Genomic DNA, 22149 nt, shown 5'->3' on the forward strand with positions numbered 1-22149 from the left:
GGCCTGGTGACGGCGAACGGGATGGTCGTCGAGGGCTCCACTGTGTGGCGGCGAGGTAGTCGGCGATATCGCGAGCTCATTCGCTAATCTGTGGTCGCGGTGTGTTAACGGTGAACCCTCGGACCGGAGTCCCATCTCCTGGCATGGGCGTGGGCGGTAGATATGCCCGGCTTCTGCGCAGTGATAGCAAAGCGTACGGTGGTCGGGGGCGCGCCAAACATCAGTCTTCTTTGGAACCCCGCGTGAGGTGACAGGTTGGCGTGTTGGCGGCCGTGGTGGCGGTAGACGACGGAACTGTGTCATCACGGGGCCCTGCCGCGGGCGCGGAGGGGACACGTGACGGCGGGCTACAGCGGCGTATGTCATCGCTTGCAGTTGAGGCTGCGGCGATTCAGGGGCTACTCCAAGGTGTTGTTGGAGCAGCTCACGTACGGCGTTGGCAATCGAAACCACTTGAGGCTGTGATGATGGGAACAGCTTCTGTAGCTCCTCCCGAACGACCACTCGGATAGTCTCGCGCAGGTCTTCGGTGGCCAGTGATTGAACTCCGGCGCAGTTTGTCGAGTTAGTGCGGCGGTAGAATTCCCGGTTTTGCATCTCGAGTGCCTTCTCAATGCTGATGGCCTCGCGAGGAAACTTGACGGCGGTCTTTGGCAGGCTTCGTACCATTCCGGCAAAAAGTCCCTCCTTCACACCACGCATGAGTAGGCGGATTTTCTTCTCCTGTGGCATTTCAGGGTCGGTGTGGCGGAACAAACGGCTCATTTCTTTCGTAAAGATGGCAGCGTTCTCGTTAGGTGAGCTGCACTCGGGCGTCCAGCATAGCTCCGGCCCTTACCTTGCGCACGATGCTCGTAAAGGTGCGCAGGAAGCCGCTACGGAACTGGTCCCATGTTGTCATGGTCGACTCCCGGTTCTCAAACCACGTTCTGGCGACGCTTTTTAATGCGAAGTATACATGCCGCAGCTTGTCGTTGGAGTCCCAGTTGTTGAAAGTCGTGATTCGTTCGTAGGTCTAAAGCCAGGATTCCGGGTCTTCAGTATCTGCTCCATGAAATGTCGGTGGGTCCCGAGGTTGCTGCAGGATAACGGGGGACGCTGGGGTAGCCATTGGGGTTGTCTTGACCACGATCTTCTTTGTTGTCCCAGGTAGGAGTCCGTGCTCTGAGGGCAGTCCTTGCAGTCGGCGGCTAGCACGCTGGTCTTGGGAGATGTTGGTTTTATCGTCGGGCTTCTGGCTTGGATCGCAGCTTTGCGGGGGGCGTTCGGTACATGAACGCACAAGCACCTCCACCAGATGTCACGTGGCGGTGACGTTGAAGAACAAAGTAGCAGTACTGTGAAAGACAAAACTAACTTTTATTGGGAGAAAGTGTGGTCGCAAAAAGAGGCTACACTTATAGCGCACCGATAGCGGTGAACACGGTCGGCGATCGTCGAAAATCTGATCAGCGGGTCAAGCATGTCAGCTTTTATACAGCAGTCGTGGAACGGTCCAGACTAATTGTTGGGACCCGCGTGCCTTACATAAAGTTCTACACAATTCGCGTCACGCGATGAAATCAGATAACACAAGGTTGGGCGACAACAGACAGTCGATAGAAGCATCGATAACTTTCCAGAAATTTCGGATACATAACATTTGTTAGGCGGCGAAACGTGGAGACCCGATAAAATAAGTACACGTGTCAATATACTGCGAGCCTAATAAACGAGATCGGGTGACTTGACGTGCCATGTCAGCGCGATCGATGACTTCACGAGCATACTCAGTTAAAACACGCAGGACATAATGGAGGATGGTGTCAAACAGAAATGTGGGGTCGCGACCATACAAGAGATAAAAGGGTGAATATCCTGCGGTTTCATGTCGGGGCGAGTTACACGCGAACCTCACGTAAGCTAGCGTGGCGTTCCAGTCGCGGTTATCGTCGGAGACGTACATTGATAGCATGTCTGTGATTGTTCGGTGGAGACGTTCCGTAAGACCATTCGTTTGTGGGTGGTAGGCGGTGGACTGCTTGTGCTCAGTGGCACAAGAGCGGACGAGGTCGTTGGCAACTCGAGATAAGAACGAGCGGCCATGGTCTCTAAGTAACTGTCGAGGTGCACCGTGGTGGAGAATGATGTCGGGAGAAGAAATTCGGTGACGTCTGTTGCGCAACTACTCGGCGACGCCTTTGTAACCGCGTAGCGTGTCGCGTAATCAGCAACGACGCGATCCACTTACTCCCTCTAGTCGTCGCCGAAAAAGGGCCAAGCAGGTCAAGGCCTACGTGAAAGAATGGTTGAGAGGGAAATTCAATTGGATGGAGTAGTCCGACAGGTGCTAGGGGAGGTTTCTTCCGGTGCTGACACAATTCGCAAGTTGCGACATAACGACTCTCAGAGTGGTAGAGAGCCGGCTAGAAGAACCAGCGTCATACGTGGTCGTATGTACGCAAAACTCCAAGGTGTCCCACCGCCAGTGCATCGTGTATTTGTTCGAGAACGACTGATCGCAGATGACGAGGAAGGACAAGGAGCAACTCAGGGACGTCAGGGGGGATAGTACGGTGGTAGAGGATGCCGTCATGCAGCACGAAAACGCGGGACGTGCCGCCGGTGTTTCCAGATTGCACTCCGGTGAAGATGGACTGTAAGGATGCGTCGCGTTGTTGTTCTGTGCGCATGTCGGTCATGCCAGTCAAAGCCATCACGCAGGTTACCGGAACATGCGCACCGGATTGGGAGGCTCCACGGGGTGACACGAGACGCAGTCAGTGTCCTGGCAGAGGCGTTCAGCGTTTTAATGGACAGTAAATGAAAATTCCTGGAGCCGCAAAGCCCAGCGACCAAGCCGTCCAGTCGGGTACCGAAGGAAAGACAGCCAGCAGAGTGCGTGATGGTCGAAATATAGCGGGAACTTGGTCACAGCCGAATCTAGAGCCAAGCGCTCCCACTCGGTGATGGAGTAAGTTCTCTGGGAAGGGGACAGCAGGCGGCTGGCGTAAGCTATCGCGCACTCGGTACAATTCTATTGTTTGGCGAGCTATAACAGCGCCGAAGCCATGGCCGCTTGCGTCAGTGTGGATTTCGGTCGGTGCAGATAGATCAAAATGGGCAAATATGGGAAGGGTGGTCAAAAACCCGATGAGAGCGGCGAATGTGTGAGCCTGTTCTGGGATTCTCAATGTCAAATACAGAACCACTAGAAACGCTGGCGAAGAACATGCTGGCCAGAATGCACTTGAGGACACAGGTTTAATTCAGAAGCGGTAGAACGACGTCGTTATTAGTAAGGGTGGCCAACGTATGCGGAACAGCAACGTTCCGGTTCAAAAGCACGTCGATGATGGGGCGAAGCACATATTCAGCGTCAGGAACCTGTGGCTGGGCCGTCAAAGTGACGTAAGTAACTGCCTCGGGTGACAGACGCACATCCTGAAGCGAGTACAATTGCGGTGGGGCGGTGCTCGGAGCATCGGTGAGTTGAGGCAGTTCCAAATGAAGAACGCCGGTCGCGCAGTCTGTGAGAGCAGAATGAGTGGATAAAAGGTCCAATCCAACTGATTTGGCAGCAGTGGTCACGGCCGGAAACTACGAACTTCAGGAAAAATATTCTGCTTGCACTTGCAGTGCTCGTCCTCTATACCTGCAAGCCGCGCATGGTAACTTCGGCCCACGTGCTGTGTCTGCATCCTCTGCATCGTATTCGTCATTAATCTTCGTGCATCACCGGGCAAGCTGGCTGCGTGGACCACCTGAGTCGATAGCCTCCTCTGCGCACCTTCCTGATCGTGACCTCGCGCTCTTGTTGGTATAAGAAGGACGGCAGAATCGACTTGGCATAAGTTGGCAGCAGTGGTCATGGCCGGAAACTACGAACTTCAGGACAAATACTCTGCTTGCTTTTGCAGGTTAGTGCCGCTGCTGGTCAAGCATTCATTCTATTTACCGTATCTTCCGTGACTGCTGCTGCTCCAGGTGCTCGTATTATTTTTGTGCTTGCCACTATGCCTACTTGTACGGAGCTCGCGAAACGAATTGATCAGTTAGAAGCCATGTTCAAGGGTCGATGTGACAAGGCAGTCGCTGATCTTGTAAAAAAGTGTTCGCTAAAGCTATCAACAGAGCCAAACGTTGCTGAAATGAAGCGTGAAGTGGCGTCTCTGATTCAAAGTGCCGACATGATCAACTCAATGGTTGAGGAAGCCCGAGCTCAAGATGCTACTTTGAGCGCAGCTAACAAAGAACTAAAAACGGAGAGTGAAGCACTCGACAAGCGCCTGTCTGAACTTGAGCAGCGGTCAAGAATAAACAATGTGGAAATTAAGGGAATAGCATGCAGACAGGGCGAGAACTGTCTGGCGATCATGAAAGCTATCGGTGAAAAAATATGCTGTCCCATTTCTGACGACGACATCGATGTTGCACTCCTCGTCCCAACGAGGTCAGGAACGGGCAATAAGAACATTATTGCTCGGTTCTGCTCAAGGACAAAGAAGCAGGGTTTTGTTCCTAAGGCACGAAAGGCTCGCCTAAATTCTAAAGATCTCGGCTTCGCAGGACGGAATCATGTTCCCATTTATATTAATGATCACCTGACCAGAGAAAACAAAGTGCTGTTTGCGAAAGCTCAGTCACTGAAAACGGAAAAAGGATGGCAATTTCTATAGACCGAGAATTGCCAAATAAAACCAAGAAAGACGAGTGACAGTCGAGTCTTCCGTATCTTGTCATAGGGTGATTTATCGGTCTTCGGGTAGTTGTGGGAGGGTCAGAAAATTAACCTATTTTGTTCCGTTCGATAATGTCATCTTATTTTTCAACGGAAGAACTTGAATCTTTTTTTAGGAACCCATGCCTATCTGCTATTCACTTTGACGCTCGAAGTCTAAAGAACTACCATGATGAAATCCACAACTTTTTAGCATCTTTAGACCACACATTTTCTCTCACCTACATTTCTGAAACTTGGCTTTCAGATGTAGATAATGATTTATTTGGCTTTCCCTCTTATGCTTCGGAATATTGCTACCACCCTCATCAGAGCTACGGAGGTGTCGCTGTTTTTATATCTCCAAATGTGCGTTACAGACATGACATGACATATCATTTTCAATGCCAAATTGTGAAGCTGTGTGGATAGAACTGGAAGATGTGAACCAGGCAATTGCAGGTTGCCTGTATCGCTCACCTCCAACTTCCATATCTGCTTTTTGCAAAGACCTGAACACTATACTTGGTAACTTGTCTTCAGAAAAGAATAATATTGTGCTTCATGGTGACATTAACATCAATCTTTTCGATGACTGCAGCTCTGCTACTGCTGCCTCCACTAACTGCCTTCATGTATTTGGCTTCGAATCATTGTTTTCCCTTCCAACTAGATGTAATTTAGGGGCTTCGGCCACCTTAATAGATCACATATTTTCCATCCTTATGGGCCCTCCAGTTTGCGGTGTACTTGAAAAAAACATCACTGACCATTTTCCTGTCTTTTTTAAACTTCCTTATCAATTATATAAACCTTGTCATGAATTCTATAAAGCCGTGAATAATAAAGATTACTTCATCACTCGCGTTGGCGAGCAAAATTGGTGTTCTGTGTTTTCAAAGTCAAACGCTGAATTTGCACTTAATGACTTTTCGGAGAACATAAAGAAATGTTTGGCTAATCCTACACGCTTTGTAACATGCCGAAGACATGTTCCAGCTTTACAGAACCTTTGGTTAACCAATGGTCTACTGTCTAGCCTGCGTAAAAAAGATAACCTGTGCCGAAAAGTTAAACAACGCCCTTTTAGCATTCGACTAAAAGTCGCTATAAGATCTATCGTAACTTGCTAAACCGGCTGCTCAGGGTAGCCGAAAGAAATATTATGAATTCGGAATAGCTGAAGCCGGTGCAGATTCAAAACGGCAGTGGAATATAATAAATTCCTTCTTGGACCGAACCCATCGGGCTTAACCAATAAGTACGCTTCATTCATCAGATGCCACGTATGAACAAACAGAACAAATCGCGAACGCATTTAATGAGTTCTTCTGTGACCATTCCTCTGATCACACCACTGATAATCAACTATCATTTCAGCGATGCTTACAATCATTGTACCTATTTCCAACTGGCCCTGATGAAATAATTAATATCATACATGATTTAAAGGTTACAGGAGCAGGTCTGGACGAAAGGAGTTCTAATAATATTAAATTAGTAGCTCATTTTATCGCTCGCCCGTTGTCTCATGCTATCAATTTGATCTTTAAGACTGGAGTATTTCCAAGTCAACTAAAAAAAGCAAAAAGTATTTCAGTATTTACAAAGGGTGACCACTCCTACATTTCTAAATATCGCTCTATAGCTATTCTTCCTTTCTGTAGCAAGGTTATCGAAAAAGGTATTGAAAAACGCTTAACCGAATACTTCTAAAAAAACTTAACATTCTTTCGCCAAATCAATTTGGTTTCAGGGTAGGATCCTCGAATGATTGTTCTGTACTTTCTTTCACGGATAAAATAAAAGGCGCTATAGATGCCGGTTTCTACGCACGATCAGTTTTTATTGACTTATCCAAAGCATTTGAATCCATAAACCACGTCAGCTTACTTGCTAAGCTACGAGCAGTAGGCGTCGATGGCCCAGCATTAGCACTTATGAAAAGTTACCTAACAGATGGACAACAAGCTGTGTATTTTAGTTCCCCACTTTCTAATTTCAGAATAACCAATAAAGGGGTTTCGCAGGGGTCTGTACATGGCCCGCTAGTATTCCTGCTTTATATAAATGATTTACCCAGTTGTTTAACAGAAACTGAGGTCTTTCTTTACGCCGACGACACTACATTACCTGCAACCGATCGTTCACTAACTTCCCTGACTACTAAGCTAAACACTGATCTAAAAAATATTTTAACGTGGTGCCAGGTTAACTCGCTAAGCATAAATCCTACCAAAATGCCTTTTATGCTTTTTTATTCGAATCGTAGGAAACCAGAATTCATTCCCTCTGTCAACATAAACTCTCTTAACATCAGTGCAGTTAATGAATGCTCATTTCTTGGAGTAATTCTTGACTCAAAATTAAAATTTACGAAGCATATCGCCTATTTGAAGCGCAAAATTTCTCCCGGTATTAGAATTTTACCTAAATCTAGATATTATTTGCGCAAACCAACATTGCTGACCTTGTATTATTCTTCTATTCACAGCCATCTCAATTATTGCATTACAGCATGGCGTAACACATATCCAACTCATATAGCACCACTACAGCATTTGCAGAATCAAGCCATCCGGATATTGTCGTTCAGCCCATTCTACTGCAGTGCTTCTGATATGCTTTTAAACCACGGAATACTTCCAGTAAAACAACTTGTTAAATATAAATTAGCCGTAGTGGTATTTAAGGTAATACGTAATACTTCTCAAGTAAATATATTTTCTGCGGCTACTTTGGTTAACTTTAACCGCACAAGGTTTGCAGCTAACAATTTTTTATTGCCACTAATACATACTAATTATAGAAAACAATCTGGATATTTCGCAGCAATATCCACTTGGAACAGCCTCCCACTAAATGTCAAGCACTCTTCATCTCTGGGTTTCTTCAAGGAAACATTATTCACTTTTCTACTAGATAGCCAAAATATAGCACATATCTAAGCTATTCACTTCACTCCTGCTCATTTCCTTTCCGTTTTATTCTTTTTCTATCGGTTTTTTTCTCTCATTTAAAGCCTTTATAAGTATTTTGGTTTATGCTGTGACAAATGCCTTAAACTACTGTTTTAATTATACGACTAGCTATTGACTTTATATTACTTTACGATTTGTACATATCCTTTGTATAATCTTCCTCATAGTGACTACTTTATTGCTATTTTATGCTTTGTGTTTCCTTTAATGTATATATTTTCTGACAGGAGGTCCCCTTTCAGCCACATGCTCTGGGACCTCCTTCTGTATACTTGTGTAAACATGTATGTCTCCTTCTTATTAAAGAAATAAACTGAAACTGAAGGGTAACGTCGTGAGGGCAGTGGTCGACCACAGCAAAGAGAAAAGAAGTAGGGCGGTCGGCTATGATTAAACGCGCAGTACACATTCCGAGAACAACCAGCACGCCACTGTCGGCCACGCGAAGCACTCGGGCAGCTCCTGGGGTGAGGACCATCTTTAAACGTCTGCGTAGGCTAGCACTCATGAGGGATACGTGGGCTGATGTGTCGACGAGTGCTTGCACAGGTACGCCGTCTATTTTAACGTCTGTTACACTTCTCCTTGTGGGCACATACAGAGGATTGGCTGCGGTAGTAGGCAATGCAGGACCACCTCCGGGGCTGCATTTCTTAGTTTTCCGGAAGGGTGCGGCCGAACACCACAGGGGACGAAAGGCGACGTGGCTACGGCGGACGGAAAGTTGGACGACGTGTTTGTGGTGAACGAGACTGGTCTCCGCGTGGTGATGGTGAGCGACTGTACCATGCTTTCCTAGCAGAGTTGTCGGCGCAGTTACACTCGGCGGTGGGTGAAACGTTGCGGGCCTTTGCATCAAAACGGCTCAGGTTGGTCGGCGTGCGAGGCAATGAGGGTCACGAGCTGCGACAGTATCTGGCGACATGTCCAATGCGCGACAGGTGAAACAAATCGGTTTGTCGTCCACAGTTCTCCACACAGTCGGTGTTGCGATAACGCGGACAGAAGCGTTGGAGTGAAGTGAAAATAGTAGAAGGGCGTTCGTTAGCTCTGGGATTGGCGACAGCACATACAGAATGTAAACCAGTGTTTTCACGTTCCTGGGAACGATGGTTTGTACGAGAGGAACGGAAAAAGTGGCAGCATCAAAGCTACGCGAGCAGAAAGCTGCTAGCGCCATCGCATCCAGTTGATGTCAAACGATCGCGAATGAGGCGATTGGGTGCAAGACGCGTCGGCTTCTTGCCTTCTCTAATTGTCGGCTCTCTTTAATGATAGCATCAACTCTAGAGCAGCTTTTGCACATGGGCTGAATTAAGGCTTCATGAGCAATGCCCTTAAGCATGTGCCCGACTTTCTCATCTACTGTCATGTCATGATCAACTTTACGACAAAGTGCCAGCACGTTCTGGATGTACGAGACATAGGACTCTGTGGGTGATTGGGCACATGAGGCCAGTTCCTGCTTTGCGGCAATTTTACGGCCGGCTGTTTTGCCAAACAACTCTGTCTACTTTTGTTTGCGTTGGTCCCTGCTGGTTAACTCTTCATCCTGGTTTTCATACCACACCTTTGCCGTGTCTCTTCGAAGAACAGGTGGCTGACCACCAAAACCACGCAGCATCCCAGCGCCTCCGATCTTCTTCTTCCTCTCACTTCTTTCATCTTTCCGTAACAATATGTCGCCTCATTTTGAATCGGTGAAAGCGCAGTTGCTCATAGCGCAGGGAACAAAAGATTGGAAGACGTTTAAGCTTCGCCTTCAAGAGTGGAACGCGACAGCGTTCCCGTCGACCCGACAAGGGGTGCAAGGCAATGCGCTACGGCGCAGCGATCACTTATGAGGCGCACCGCACCGGACTTTGCACCCACCAATCACGCGGTGAGCGTCGAGCAACGCAGCGTTCGGCGCGGCAACGAAATGTGCGCATGAGCAAGCGGAACGAACCAAAGAACTCGGTGTCTCGGTGGGGAAAACGATCTACGTGAGCCAAACGTCGTGATCGGCACGGACAGCCGGGCCCCGACGTGCCTTGCACTGGTCCCTGCACAGCCCAAATGCACGCATGGCGCGCCACCTATCGGGGCAGCGCCGTACATTGCGAGGAGAGGATCTTCTGTGTTTCCCGCAAGATTGCTCTGCGTGTGCGGAAAGCGCAGAAGAAATGTAGCGGGAACGTACGTCGCTACGCGTTTAACTGCGACTTCTGTAATTTGCATGCTCAAAATTACCGATTTACAGAACAGTACAAGTTCCTACGGCCCGTTTCTAAGGTCACACCGTAGTCACTAGAGGCGCTTTTGTCGCACTTTGAACCATCGAACTCATGGCTGAGTGGTAGCGTCTCCGTCTCACACTCCGCAGACCCTGGTTCGATTTCCACCCAGCCCATCTTGCAAGTTGGTTTTATTTGTGAATTTGCTTCCGAGATATTTCGCTCATGGCCAACGCCGCCGACGACACCGGCTTTTCTGCGACATGAGCTTCTTAACGCTGTTGCATTAAAAGGCCGTGGTGGGCTAGCATGCTACGGTAGATGGAGCTTCGGTGGAAGGTAAACAGGCGCACTGCTTGCAAGCACGTATAAACAAATAAATACGGCCATGCTCCGTACACAGCTTTCCCAATTGAGCCACTGGCAACCATAAATTGTTCAGTTGTAGCCCAAGCAAGCGCTTACGGGATCCGCGCTGCTGTACGTACTACTCTTCCATCCCCAAGAAAGTCAACACAGCAATATTGTGGCCGATGCAAGGCTACGTAGCTGGAGTTTTCTAAAAGCTAAACTTTTAGAAAACATTGGGATTATGAGAACTAAAATCCGATGGTTTCCTGCGCATATGGGGAAAGTGGACGAGACTCGGGTAAACCTCAATGAGGTTGCCGATGACTTGGCACGAGGACTTGCTAACCCTGACAGTCACAACCGAGCCGTTCACCGTCAAGCCAGGGAATCTAGCGATCATTTATTAACATACAATGACGTTACCAAACATTACTATTTAGGACGCAGGTAATTCCCATTGCCACATTCAAAACTGAACAGGGCTCAGGCAATCTCACTGCGCTTGTTGCAAACGGGTACATATCCCACACCATACAGCATTAGTAAAGTATATCGAAAGAGGGACATTAAGATGGACTACAATGATCGTTATGGCATCATTAGAATCAGACATATGCTGGCGGGGTGTCCCGCGACTCTCCACAACCGCGTTGAAGAATGCACACAGTGGGAAAAAAGGATTCAAAGCCCATTGTTTCTCGACCAACTAAGGGCAGTCCAGAAGGCCCATGATGTCGCTGAAAGGCTTGACCTGACAGTGTCAACGTGGGAGCGGCCCGCCTTGCCTAAAGAAGTCGAGCCTCCGGACCTTATTACAATAAAAGTTTTCACACACGCACCGCCACGGTACGTTTTCCGATAGCATGGTCGTGCCTGTCACCAGGTATAGGCTTAATTGGAAGATTATGACGGTTTGTGATGTTTAATGGCAATATTAATCACGTTATTTCCAGCAAGGTTCCAGATCACGAGGTTTTAAACTCAGTATGGATTCTTTCCGTTCACGTGATGTGGCTAATGACATCCTTTTACTCAGTTTCTTTGAGGCGGTAGTAAAACGTTGTAATGTAGCACATTTTACCTCAGCATGCCAGGGTAATCATTTAGTACAAGAACCTCTTCAAAGCAAATGAGTGACGAAAACCCCGACCTCGGCTAAATTTTGTAAACAGTGCAGGCCTCGCCGTTCTGCCGACTTCATGCCTGGACCCCGACTACCGTCCATCATGCAGTCATGACAGCAGCCGCTCCGTACAACGCGTTCTGTGACATGGATCGGAGCTGCCCCAGCAAGCCGGTGGCGAATTCAGGACAACCGGCCAATATGCTTTGCGTGTGGCTAGGGTCGTCACGCCACACGTTTTTCTAATCGTCTACAGCCACCTAGTGCCAGACCACCCGTGACAAGCCAGTGCAACCGGCCATATTGCGCCCCCCCCCCCCCACGCCCCGTCGTCTATGTCGCCCACATTGCGCCCGACCTCAACTCCACCTTCTCCACGCCGTCGACTAATCGTCGCAGTCCAAGAGCCAAGGGATGCGTCCCCGTCGAAATGTGAAAGTCCTTACCACTGTCCTTCAGACACAATCAAAGTGTTTCTTGACGGTGTTCGCGCATCTGCACTCGCGGGCACTGTAGCAGCGGTATGTGTTATGAAAGCTAAGATTTGCTGCTTACTTCGGAAAATCACGATGCCCCTTTCAGGGCTGTCCCTCCGCACAGCCAGTGCTGAGCATGTTCAACCCTTCGCGGCTTCCACTGCTCGTCTTGCCATATCCGACATTCTATACGTCATAGAGACCAGCGTCTTTTTCTAATGCCCTCATGACATTGTCCTGGGCTGGGATTTCCTCTAGCGCCACAATGCAGTTATTAATTGCACATGGGCCGAAATATAACTCTCATTGTTGTGAGGTTTGCCTTTCACCGAGAATTCTTCGCTTCAGACGGAACTACATGTCCAAGCCAATACCGACATTCCTCCGAACGCCTCGAGGGTCATGCCCATGTCCTAGAGCGGAATCTCAAACGCTGTTCCACTGCTGTCTCCATCTGGCCGCTTTCTCACTCGGAAAGGTCTGCTGCTGCCTTTTGCGACAGTGGAAATCATCATCATCATCAGCAGCAGCAGCAGCAGCAGCAGCCGCAGCAGCAACAGCAGCCTGGTTACGCCCACTGCATGGCAAAGACCCCTCCCATACTTCTCCAACTACCTCGGTTATGTACTAATTGTGGCCGTGTTGTCTCAGCAAGCTTCTTAATCTCATCCACTCACCTCACCCTGGTAGGCTTCTTTTCCCTTGCAATCCCCTCCGTAACCCATAATGACCATCGGTTATCTTTCCTCATCATTACATATCCTGCCATGCCCATTTCTTTTTCTTGATTTCAACTACGATGTCAATAACTCGCGTTTGTTCCCTCACCCACTCTGCTCTTTTTATCCCTTAACGTTACACCTATTATTCTTCTTTCCATAGCTCGTTGCGTCGTCATCAATTTAAATAGAACCTTTTCGTAAGCCTTCAGGCTTCTGCCCCGTACAGCAGCACTAGTAAGACACAGCTGTTACACACTTTTCTCGTGAGAGATAATGGCAACCTGCTGTTCATGTTGTGAGAATGCCTGCCAAACGCACCCCAGCCCATTCTTATTCTTCTGATTATTTCAGTCTCATGATCCGGATCCGCAGTCACTACCTGCCCTCAGTAGATGTATTCCCTTACCACTTCCAGTGCCTCGCTACCTATCGTAAACTGCTGTTCTCTTCCGAGACTGGTAAACAATATTTTAGTTTTCTGCAGATTAATTTTTAGACCCACACTTCTGCTTTGCCTCTCCAGGTCAGTGAGCATACATTGCAATGGGTCCCCTGAGTTACTAAACAAGGCAATATTATCAGCGAATCGTAAGTTACTAAGGTATTCTCCATCAACTCTTACACCAATTCTTCCTAATCCAGGTCTCTGAAAACATCCTTCAAACACCCTGTGAATAGCATTGGAAAGATCATATCTCTCTGCCTGACGCCTTTCTTTGTTGTGATTTTGTTGCTTTTTTTATGGAAAGCAACGACTGCGGTAGCTGTGGAGCCGCTATAGATATCTTTCAGTATTTTTACATACGGCTCGTCTACACCCAGATTCCGTAATGCCTCCATGACTGCTGAGGTTTCGACAGAATCAAACGCTTTCTCGTAATCAATGAAAGCTATTTATAAGAGTTGATTATATTCCGCACATTTCTCAATCACCTGATTGATAGTGTGAATATGGTCTATTGTTGAGTAGCCTTTACGGAATCCTGCCTGGTCCTTTGGTTGACAGAAGTCCAAGGTGGTCCTCATTCTATTTGCGATTACCCTAATAAATACTTTGAAAGCAACGGACAGTAAGCTGATCTGTCTATAATTTTTCAAGTCTTTGGCATCCCCTTTCATCTGAATTAGCATTATGTTAGCGTTCTTCCAAGATTCCGAAACTCTCGAAGTCATGACACATCGCGTATAGTTATGGATGAACAGTATAAGGTGGGCAGGTATTATAGAACAATCTGCCCACCATTTTTCAACAAATGTGCTGTTACCTGCTCCTCCATATCTGCCTTGCCCGTTTGCGTAGCTCCCAAGGCTTTCTTTACTTCTTCCGGCGTTACGTGTGGGATTTTTAATTCCTTTGGGCTATTCCCTCTTCCATTATCGTCGTGGGTGCCACTGGTACTGTACAAATCTCTAGAGAAAGTACTCCTAGGCCGCATGAACTATCTCATCCATATTAGTAATAATATTCCTACGGAACAGTATTTGCGATCACGAAGAGGCGAGCAGTATGAAGACGACGACGACGATTAGAGGCTAGCGCGGCCTGTTGCCTCTTGGCCAAGTGCGGCGTATTTTCTTGTAAATATACTTGTATACAGCTTCTCGTCTGCATCTTCTTACGCAGCATTGACCTTCGCTCCTGCTATTGGCAGATTGCCGTGGACGATCTCGACCGCGAGAAGACTGCTTTTGCAACACCCGACGGTCTTTATTAATTTAGAGTGATGCCGTTCGGTCTATGTACCACCCCTGCCACTTTTGAACGCATGATGGACTCCCGTCTTTACGGTTTCAAGTGGTCCACGTGACTGTGCTACTTTGATGACGTTATAGTATTCTCGCCAACATTCGCTACGGACGTCGAGCGCCTCTCAGCAGTCCTGGACGTTTTTCGGCGAGCCGGTCTGCAACTCAATGCATTAAAGTGCCAATTCCGCCGTCGTCGGATAACCGTCCTTGGACATCTCGTTGACGCGAACGGAATGCAACCGGACCCAGGCAAGATCCATGCTGTTACGCACTTCCCTGTTCCGAAGTGTGTCAAGGATATGCGCAGCTTCATCGGCTTTTGTTCGTATTTCCGCCGTTTCGTGAAAAATTTCGCTGCCATAACACGACCACTAACCGAGCTTTTGAAAAAAGATGCCCCTTTCCAGTAGGGCGATAGCGAGGCCCCTTCGTTCTCGCATCTAATCGACGTTCTCACAACGCCTGCAGTTCTGCCCCATTTCGATCCTTCTGCGCCTACCGAAGTCCGCGCTGGTGCCAGCGGTCGCGAAATTGGCGCAGTACTGCCACAACGCCAGCGCGGTCACGACCATGTTATCGCTTACGCCAGCAGGCCTCTCTCACCCGCGGAGCGCAAATATTTCATCACTGAGCGTGACTGTCTGACCCTAGTTTCGGGGGTTGCGAAATTCCGCCCATACGTATATGGCCGACCCTTTTCCGTTCACAGACCCTCACGCGCTTTGCTAGTTATGCTCACTGAAAAATCCTACAGGACGAATTGGTCGCTGGGCCTTACGCCTCCACGAATATTCGTATACTGTCACCTATAAATCTGGCCGACTACACAAGGACGCTGACTGCCTGTCTCGCTACCCGGTAGACGAGCCTGACGACGCCGACAGTAGTAGCGACAGCGGCATTTTCTCTGTGCCTGCCCTCACTAACATCGCCGATGAGCAGTACCGATACCTATCGCTGCTAGTACTCATCGCGCGTCTGCGCTCTTCACCTACCGACGCATCCGTTCGCCGATATGTCCTCCAGGGCGGCATTCTGTACCGAAGGAACGTCCTCCCTGACAACTCTGAACTTCTTCTTGTCGTGCCAAAACACCTACGATCAACTGCGCTCTTTGAGATGCATGACGCACCCACTCTAGGACATTTTGGGTAACCCACACGTACGACCGCGTCCGCCGCCGCTTCTATTGGCCTGGACTCGCTCGCTTCGTCCGACGCTTCGTTGCTACCTGTGATCCCTGCCAGCGTCGGAAAACAACTCAGGTGCTACCTGCCGGTCATCTCCAGCCGATCACTGTCCCTGTGGAACCGTTGTTTGGTGTTGGATTAGACCTCCTCGGTCCCTTTCCCACGTCATCCTCCGGAAACAAATGGGTAGCCATCGCAACTGATTACGCCACCCGATGCGCTATCACACGGGCTCTCCCTACCAGTTGCGCCACTGACGTCGCGGGCTTTCTCTTGCGTGACATTATCTTGCTTCATGGGCCCCCGCGACAGCTGCTTACTGATCATGGTCGAAACTTCCTCTCGAAAGCTATCGCCGACATTGTGCGTTCCTGCTCCATTCCACACAAGCTGACTGCCTCATACCGTCCTCAAACCAATGGCCTGACAGAGTGGTTAAACCGTACTCTTACCGATATGCTGTCCAAGTACGTTTCCAAGGACCACCACGACTGGGACATTGCCCTTCCTTACGTCACATTTGTGTACAATTCTTTCCGGCACGACACCGCCGGAATTTCTCCATTTTGTCTACTGTACGGTCGCGAACCTACCTTGCCCCTAGACACGGCAATTCCTCCTTCTGCGATCACAACAAGCGAGTATGCGCGCGACGCCATCGCCCGCGCCGACCATGCACGCCAGCTTGCCCGTGCTCGACTGACGGCCTCGCAAACCATTCAGCAGCGTCAGTACAACGCCCGCCACCATGACGTACAGTTTTCGCCTGATGCGCTCGTGCACCTGTGGTCGCCCTCTCGTCACGTCGGACTTTTAGAAAAGCTCCTTTCGCGATACACAGGGCCCTACCATGTGCTGCACCAGGTGACGCCTTTTACGTACGAAATTGCTCCTGTGAGCTCAACCTCGTGCTCTCCTCTGGCATCTAGTGGCGTCGTGCATGTCAATAGGCTCAAGACCTGCTACACCACTTCCGAGTCCGGCCTTTAATCGCTCCGGGACGGCGCTTTTGCCGCCGGGGGTAGTGCTACGGAACAGTATTTGCTATCACGAAGAGGCGAGCAGTGTGAAGTCGACGACGACGATTAGAGACTAGCGCGGGCTGTTGCCTCTTGGCCAAGTGCGGCGTACTTTCTTGTAAATATACTTGTATATAGCTTTTCGACTGCATCTTCCTACGTAACAATATTGACGGCTTTGTCTGTCAACGCATACATCTGATTCTTGCCTGTTCCTATTTTCTTTTTTACTGCTTTTAGGCTTCCTCCCTTACTGAGAGCATGTTCAATTCTATCCATATGTCAGCTGTCTTACGCCTGTTGATTAACTTGGAAAGTTCTGCGAGATATATTCTACCTGTAGGGTTATAGGCTTTCACACATTGGCGTTTCTTGATCACATCTTTCGTGTCCTGCGATAGCTTACTGGCATTCTGTCTAACAGTGGACATCACACAAGGCCAAAGCACCATTTTTGTTTGCGACCCGTTTCTATACCCTATGTCGCAGCTCCGAGGGCACGTGCTCTTGGCACCGTAGAAGAGATCGAAGACGTCGAAGTTATGGATGTGCCCAGCGACAGTTACTGTGCAAGTTCCAGTGCGCTCAGTGGTGTTTCTACGTGTGACCTAACGCGCAGTGATGTGTTGCGTTCTTCTATTGCCGATGCCCTTACATTGGTCCAGCGGTCTCAACTTCTGTGCTTTCTAGAATAATTTCGTCCTTCTTGTGATGTAGGGAAATCTTCCCTTGGCCGGACGCCAACTGTTACGCATATCATCGATGCTGGCGCACAACCACTATTGCGGCAACGTCCGCATCATGTATATCCTTCAGAACGTCGTGTAATCAACGAACAAGTCGACATGGAGCTTCGTGCGAGTTGATACGACCTTCCAACAGTCCATGGGCATTCCCTGTTGTCCTAGTTACGAGGAAAGGTGGCTCTGTGTGGTTATCTTTGGACTGATTTTTCGTTGTTTTAAATCTAGAAGGCAGAGCGTGAAATCATTGTCTTAGCCTGACGGATTTTTCTTTGCAGAATTTTGGTTATGGTAAGAAATTGCTCGAAATGTGCGAGAGGGAGCTTCGCTCTAAATTTCCTATATATCGTGTTTCTTTGACCAGTAAGGCACCTTAGCTCAGCATTAAACCATGGCTTATACTTACTACGCCGTGTGCTTTGCACCCACGAGGACACAGTTTTCTTCAATCTCAAGCATTTTTGCTTTAAAGATAAGCCATATCTCCCAAACTGCGCCTGTTTTCGAAAGTAGTTTGAATTCCGGGAAGAATTCCTGTAATCCAAGACCTAGTTGGTTTAAGTTTGCCTGGCTATACCAATACATCTTTCTACGCTGTCGATGTTTGCGTCTATTTATACGTCAGCTTCATTTCAGAGAGCACAGTTTTATGGTCGCTAATACCAAGTATCACCAAACAGTCCTAATCCGGTTTGGCTGATCAGTTGAGAATGAGTCTAAGGTGTTCTTTTCTCTCGTGCCATGTGTTACCTTCTCGGTGAAGGAAATATCTTTAACTACATACGACATTTGCTTCGCTAGTGCAGATGTAGCTCTCGTACTAAAAGTTTCCCACTTCAAAGAAATATCAGGGATATTAAGCTATCCATCTCTCACAATATAATGCGTATTTACTGTCTCTATTCTCTTTAAAAAATCAGACGTGATTATGATAGAACTTGTATGAGCCCTGTAAAAAGAACATACTGAGAATATTTTTCTGTCTGGAAATCTAATTTTGCAATCTATGTCCCCGCATCTCCCGCAACCGATATCAAGTGCTGTTGCATCTGGGTCGCAAGCCCCAAGGGTAGCGTTGGCCTGGCGGCCTGGGGCACAACTGGAAGCATCCGAAGGTGCTGGCAAAGCATGAATCAACTGCTACCAGAACAGCTTGTTTATTCTAGCATCGCAAAAGAGCGGCCGGTCAGGTCGACCGAAGTGGAGAGACGGGAGAGCACGCTACTCGACGGGAGAATTCGGAGCCTCTCTCTTGGCGTTCGGGGGCAGCTGCTTTTACACTCTCGGAGTCGAGGGCAAGAAGGAACGCCTCGTCTGAGGCGCACGTGATGCGGGGCACGGACACGCTGAGAGACACGTTGAGACGAGTAGGTGACGCATCCGCCGGGCCGGCACCGGTCAGACCTCCTCGCTTCACAGTTGGGGGAGCTCCTCTCCCCGGCTGCCGCGCTTTGACAAGCGTGGGCACCAACATGCACACACGAGGACACGTGGCATTGAAACGTGCCTGGACGCGCTTGGCGGGGAGGCGTTACGGCGGCGCTGAACGGGCCAAAATGTCCGCCGCTTTCAACGAAGCCCGGCGTCCGTTGCATCCGCGCCGGCTATACCGCGCGTCGTAGGCGAAACGTAACAGTGCTGAACAAGCATCTATGCTGTCAACAAGTGCAAAGACACCACTGCCATGACAGATTGTATCGTTTTTAAAGCACGTGTAACACTTCAAGAGACCTTCGTTATTTGTTGCATCTTCGTCTAGCCATGATTCCGTCCCAAGCACAACGCTTGGCTTGGTCATGCATAGTACGGTATGGAAATCTTCCACATTTTTGTTTAATGCTACGGCGGTTGACAATGAGGGACGTTACATCCTCTACGGAGCTGTGCATGCGTCATACTGTTTGCACAACCTGGCCACTACCTTCGTCATATAGATATATTTGTCCGTTTAGAAACAACTGCTCTTATTTTAGATTTACGTGACCACGATCAGTAGTATCCACTTGACCGAATTGCCGAAGAAACTTACTTTCCTGCGCACTGCCTCTGAAAAATCTTGTGATACACTAATATGGGACCCCATTATCTCCTCAGCGTTGCCTAAAATTGCCCATTTAACTTTAAACGTTGAGAGCATTGCAATGAGCGTCAGAGGTTTATTGATGTTGTACCGGCCAAGTCTGTGTGCCATCTCAATCTGCACAGACGTTCTTCAATCTGATAAGATTTCTTGCACTTTTTCTCATATGCAGTGCGCAGTTCAAGACTTTCATTGTCAGCGACAGCGTAGAATATCAGGTTACATCGCCTGCTGCAGTTTTCCAAGACATTCAATTTAGCGGATAAGCTTTCTTTAAGTTTGCGAACTGCGCCGTAGCACCTTCCGCTGTATCTAGTCATGACTTCAAGTAAAGCTATTCTGGTTTGATCCTGCGATGTTTAAAAAGTCTGTCATTTGGTCTTTATTTCTTTTTGACGGCCCAAAATTTGATTCACCGTAGTCGGACCGGGATTTAATTCTACGTTACTGCAGAGAAATAAAGCAAAAAAATAGAATGCATATCTGCGCAGCAACACACAGCGACGTGTGGGATGATAATAAACAGCATGGTACTTTGAATCAGCACTTGAACCTCGGGGCGGAACCGGCACCATAATTAAATAAAATGTGAAACGCTGTCTTGAGTAATCACCAAACTGCGTTAGCAAAAAAAACACGAAAAAACATGCATGAGTTGCACAGTCCTGTTGGTGCCGGCCTGACGCCCCATTGCTGTACTGATCTAGTCCGCTTTCTGTACTTCGTTGACAAGGCCTTCGTCTGGCCATAGCTCATTGACCAACGGACGGCACTCTCTAAACAAGGTAACTGGACCCACATCGTGACCGTAGGCGTCCTGGTCTCCGTTCTTCGCCCTGACTACTGTAGTCTCCGATGTGCGAAGCTCAGCGCCTGCGCTGCCATCTATATGAGGTACGTGCGCGATGGTGCAGTCGATAACCTGCGTTAGAAGAAAATCATGACTTGCCTTCAGACATGTTCACCCATCTCTGTAAGGCGAGTCACATCAAATCAAATCAAATCAAATCAAATCAAATCTTTATTTTCCATCAGGTGCTACAGATGGAGGGGCTACGGAAAAAAAGCTGCCACTTGGTGGCTTGACGAGTCCGCAGACCCATATATAAGGCAGCGTCTAGACAGCACCAGGTCACAAACAAGCGATAAAGAAATCAAGACACTTGATCAAAGCAAATAAATAAAATAAAAAATCCTGAGCCAGATCAATCAAACACAGTCAACACAAAAGAATGAACAAGCAATAAGCGTATCAGGACACTTCATAAATGCAGAAGAAAAGAAAAAGTCTTGAGCTAGATAAAAACAAACACCAGAATAGCTGAAATCAGGTTAGTCAATGAGCAAACAGGCCTCTAAGTGTAACAGCGGAGCAACTAAATAAATCAAAATTCAGTGACTGATAATAGTTTAAAAGAGATGGCAGAGAGAAACACAAACGTTCCATACCAGAATTCAAGCGTGGTACAGCAACCTTCCAGTTTTCTCCACGTCTAGTCTTGTAACATTTATCATTTCTTTCTAAATGTGCCAAGGCATCAAGGCTATGAATATTTTTTTTCACTTCATATTTAAACCGAGCACTCAAACGGTAGCGGTATAGCTTGTGAGCTGTAATAACATGTGCCCTGTGAAAGAATTCTGCAGTGGTCGCAGTATGACGAGCATTGTATACGTGGCGTAGATACCGTTTTTGCATATGGAATATTTTTTGTGTGTTAGAGAACGTAGTTGTGCCCCAGACAAGGTGGCAATAGTTGACGTGTGGATAGAAAAGAGAATTATAGACCAATATTTTTGTTTTAGTGGAAAGCACGTACCGGAGACGACCAACTACACCGGTTATTCGAGCAAGTTTGGCTAATACAAAATTCACATGCGGTTCCCAGGACAGATTGGCAGTGAATATCACACCTAGACATTTAAACTGGTCAACAATGTCAACTGGGTGAGAGTTTAAAACAATATCGGCATGAGGAGGAACAGGTTTATTTTTCGGCCGGAAGACAACTGCTTTTGTTTTATTTTCGTTAATCTTCATGTAATTGGATAAGGACCATTGCTGCAGTTTGACTATGGTATCATTGCAATCAGAGACAAGTTTATCGATGTTATTACCAGAAAAAAGTATGCTGGTATCATCTGCATATATAATAAATTTGGCGTTCTGATTAATGTTAACAATGTCATTTATATACAGGTTAAATAGCAAGGGACCCAATATGCTTCCTTGTGGAACACCACAAGGCAGTGGCAGCACTCGTGACCGTGTGTTGTTTATTTGGACTACTTGACATCGATGAGATAAATATGATTGCAATAACTGTAATCCACACCCTCGTATGCCGTAAAAGTCCAGCTTCTGCAGCAGAACATCATGATTCACCAGGTCGAATGCCTTGGAAAAATCGACAAATAGGCTGAGTACTATTGCTTTGCGTTCAAACTGAGTTAAAATATATTCTTTCTGGTGAAGCAGAGCTAATTCTGTAGACATATTCTTCCTAAACCCAAACTGGTGTTTCGTTATTATTTCGCAGTGATGAACAAAGTTTGCAAGCCTACAGTGTATTATTTTTTCAAGGGGCTTAGAAAATATAGGTAAGATAGACACGGGACGGTAATTGCCCAATTCATTTCGGCTTCCCTTTTTAAAAAGCACTACTACTTTTGCGGTTTGCATTTGCACTGGGAATGTCGATGTCGTCAAACATTTGTTAAAAATATGCGTTAGAACTGGTGCAATGACATCTGCGACATACTTTACTGGTTTGACTTGAATTTCGTCGATATCTCTACT

The 22149-nt window shown here is 47.7% G+C and overlaps 1 long non-coding RNA gene across 1 annotated transcript in view; it reads right to left on the reverse strand.

The window, feature by feature from the left end:
* LOC135920153 (uncharacterized) overlaps nucleotides 1-22149 on the reverse strand; it is a 37810-nt gene that overhangs the window by 6276 nt on the left and 9385 nt on the right. The window contains exon 3 of the long non-coding RNA XR_010570181.1: nucleotides 20149-20271. This is a non-coding gene — a long non-coding RNA (uncharacterized lncRNA). The remainder of the gene's footprint in view (nucleotides 1-20148; nucleotides 20272-22149) is intronic.

The sequence above is a fragment of the Dermacentor albipictus genome, chromosome 6 (genome assembly GCF_038994185.2).
Source record: "Dermacentor albipictus isolate Rhodes 1998 colony chromosome 6, USDA_Dalb.pri_finalv2, whole genome shotgun sequence".
Classification (NCBI taxonomy): domain Eukaryota; kingdom Metazoa; phylum Arthropoda; class Arachnida; order Ixodida; family Ixodidae; genus Dermacentor; species Dermacentor albipictus.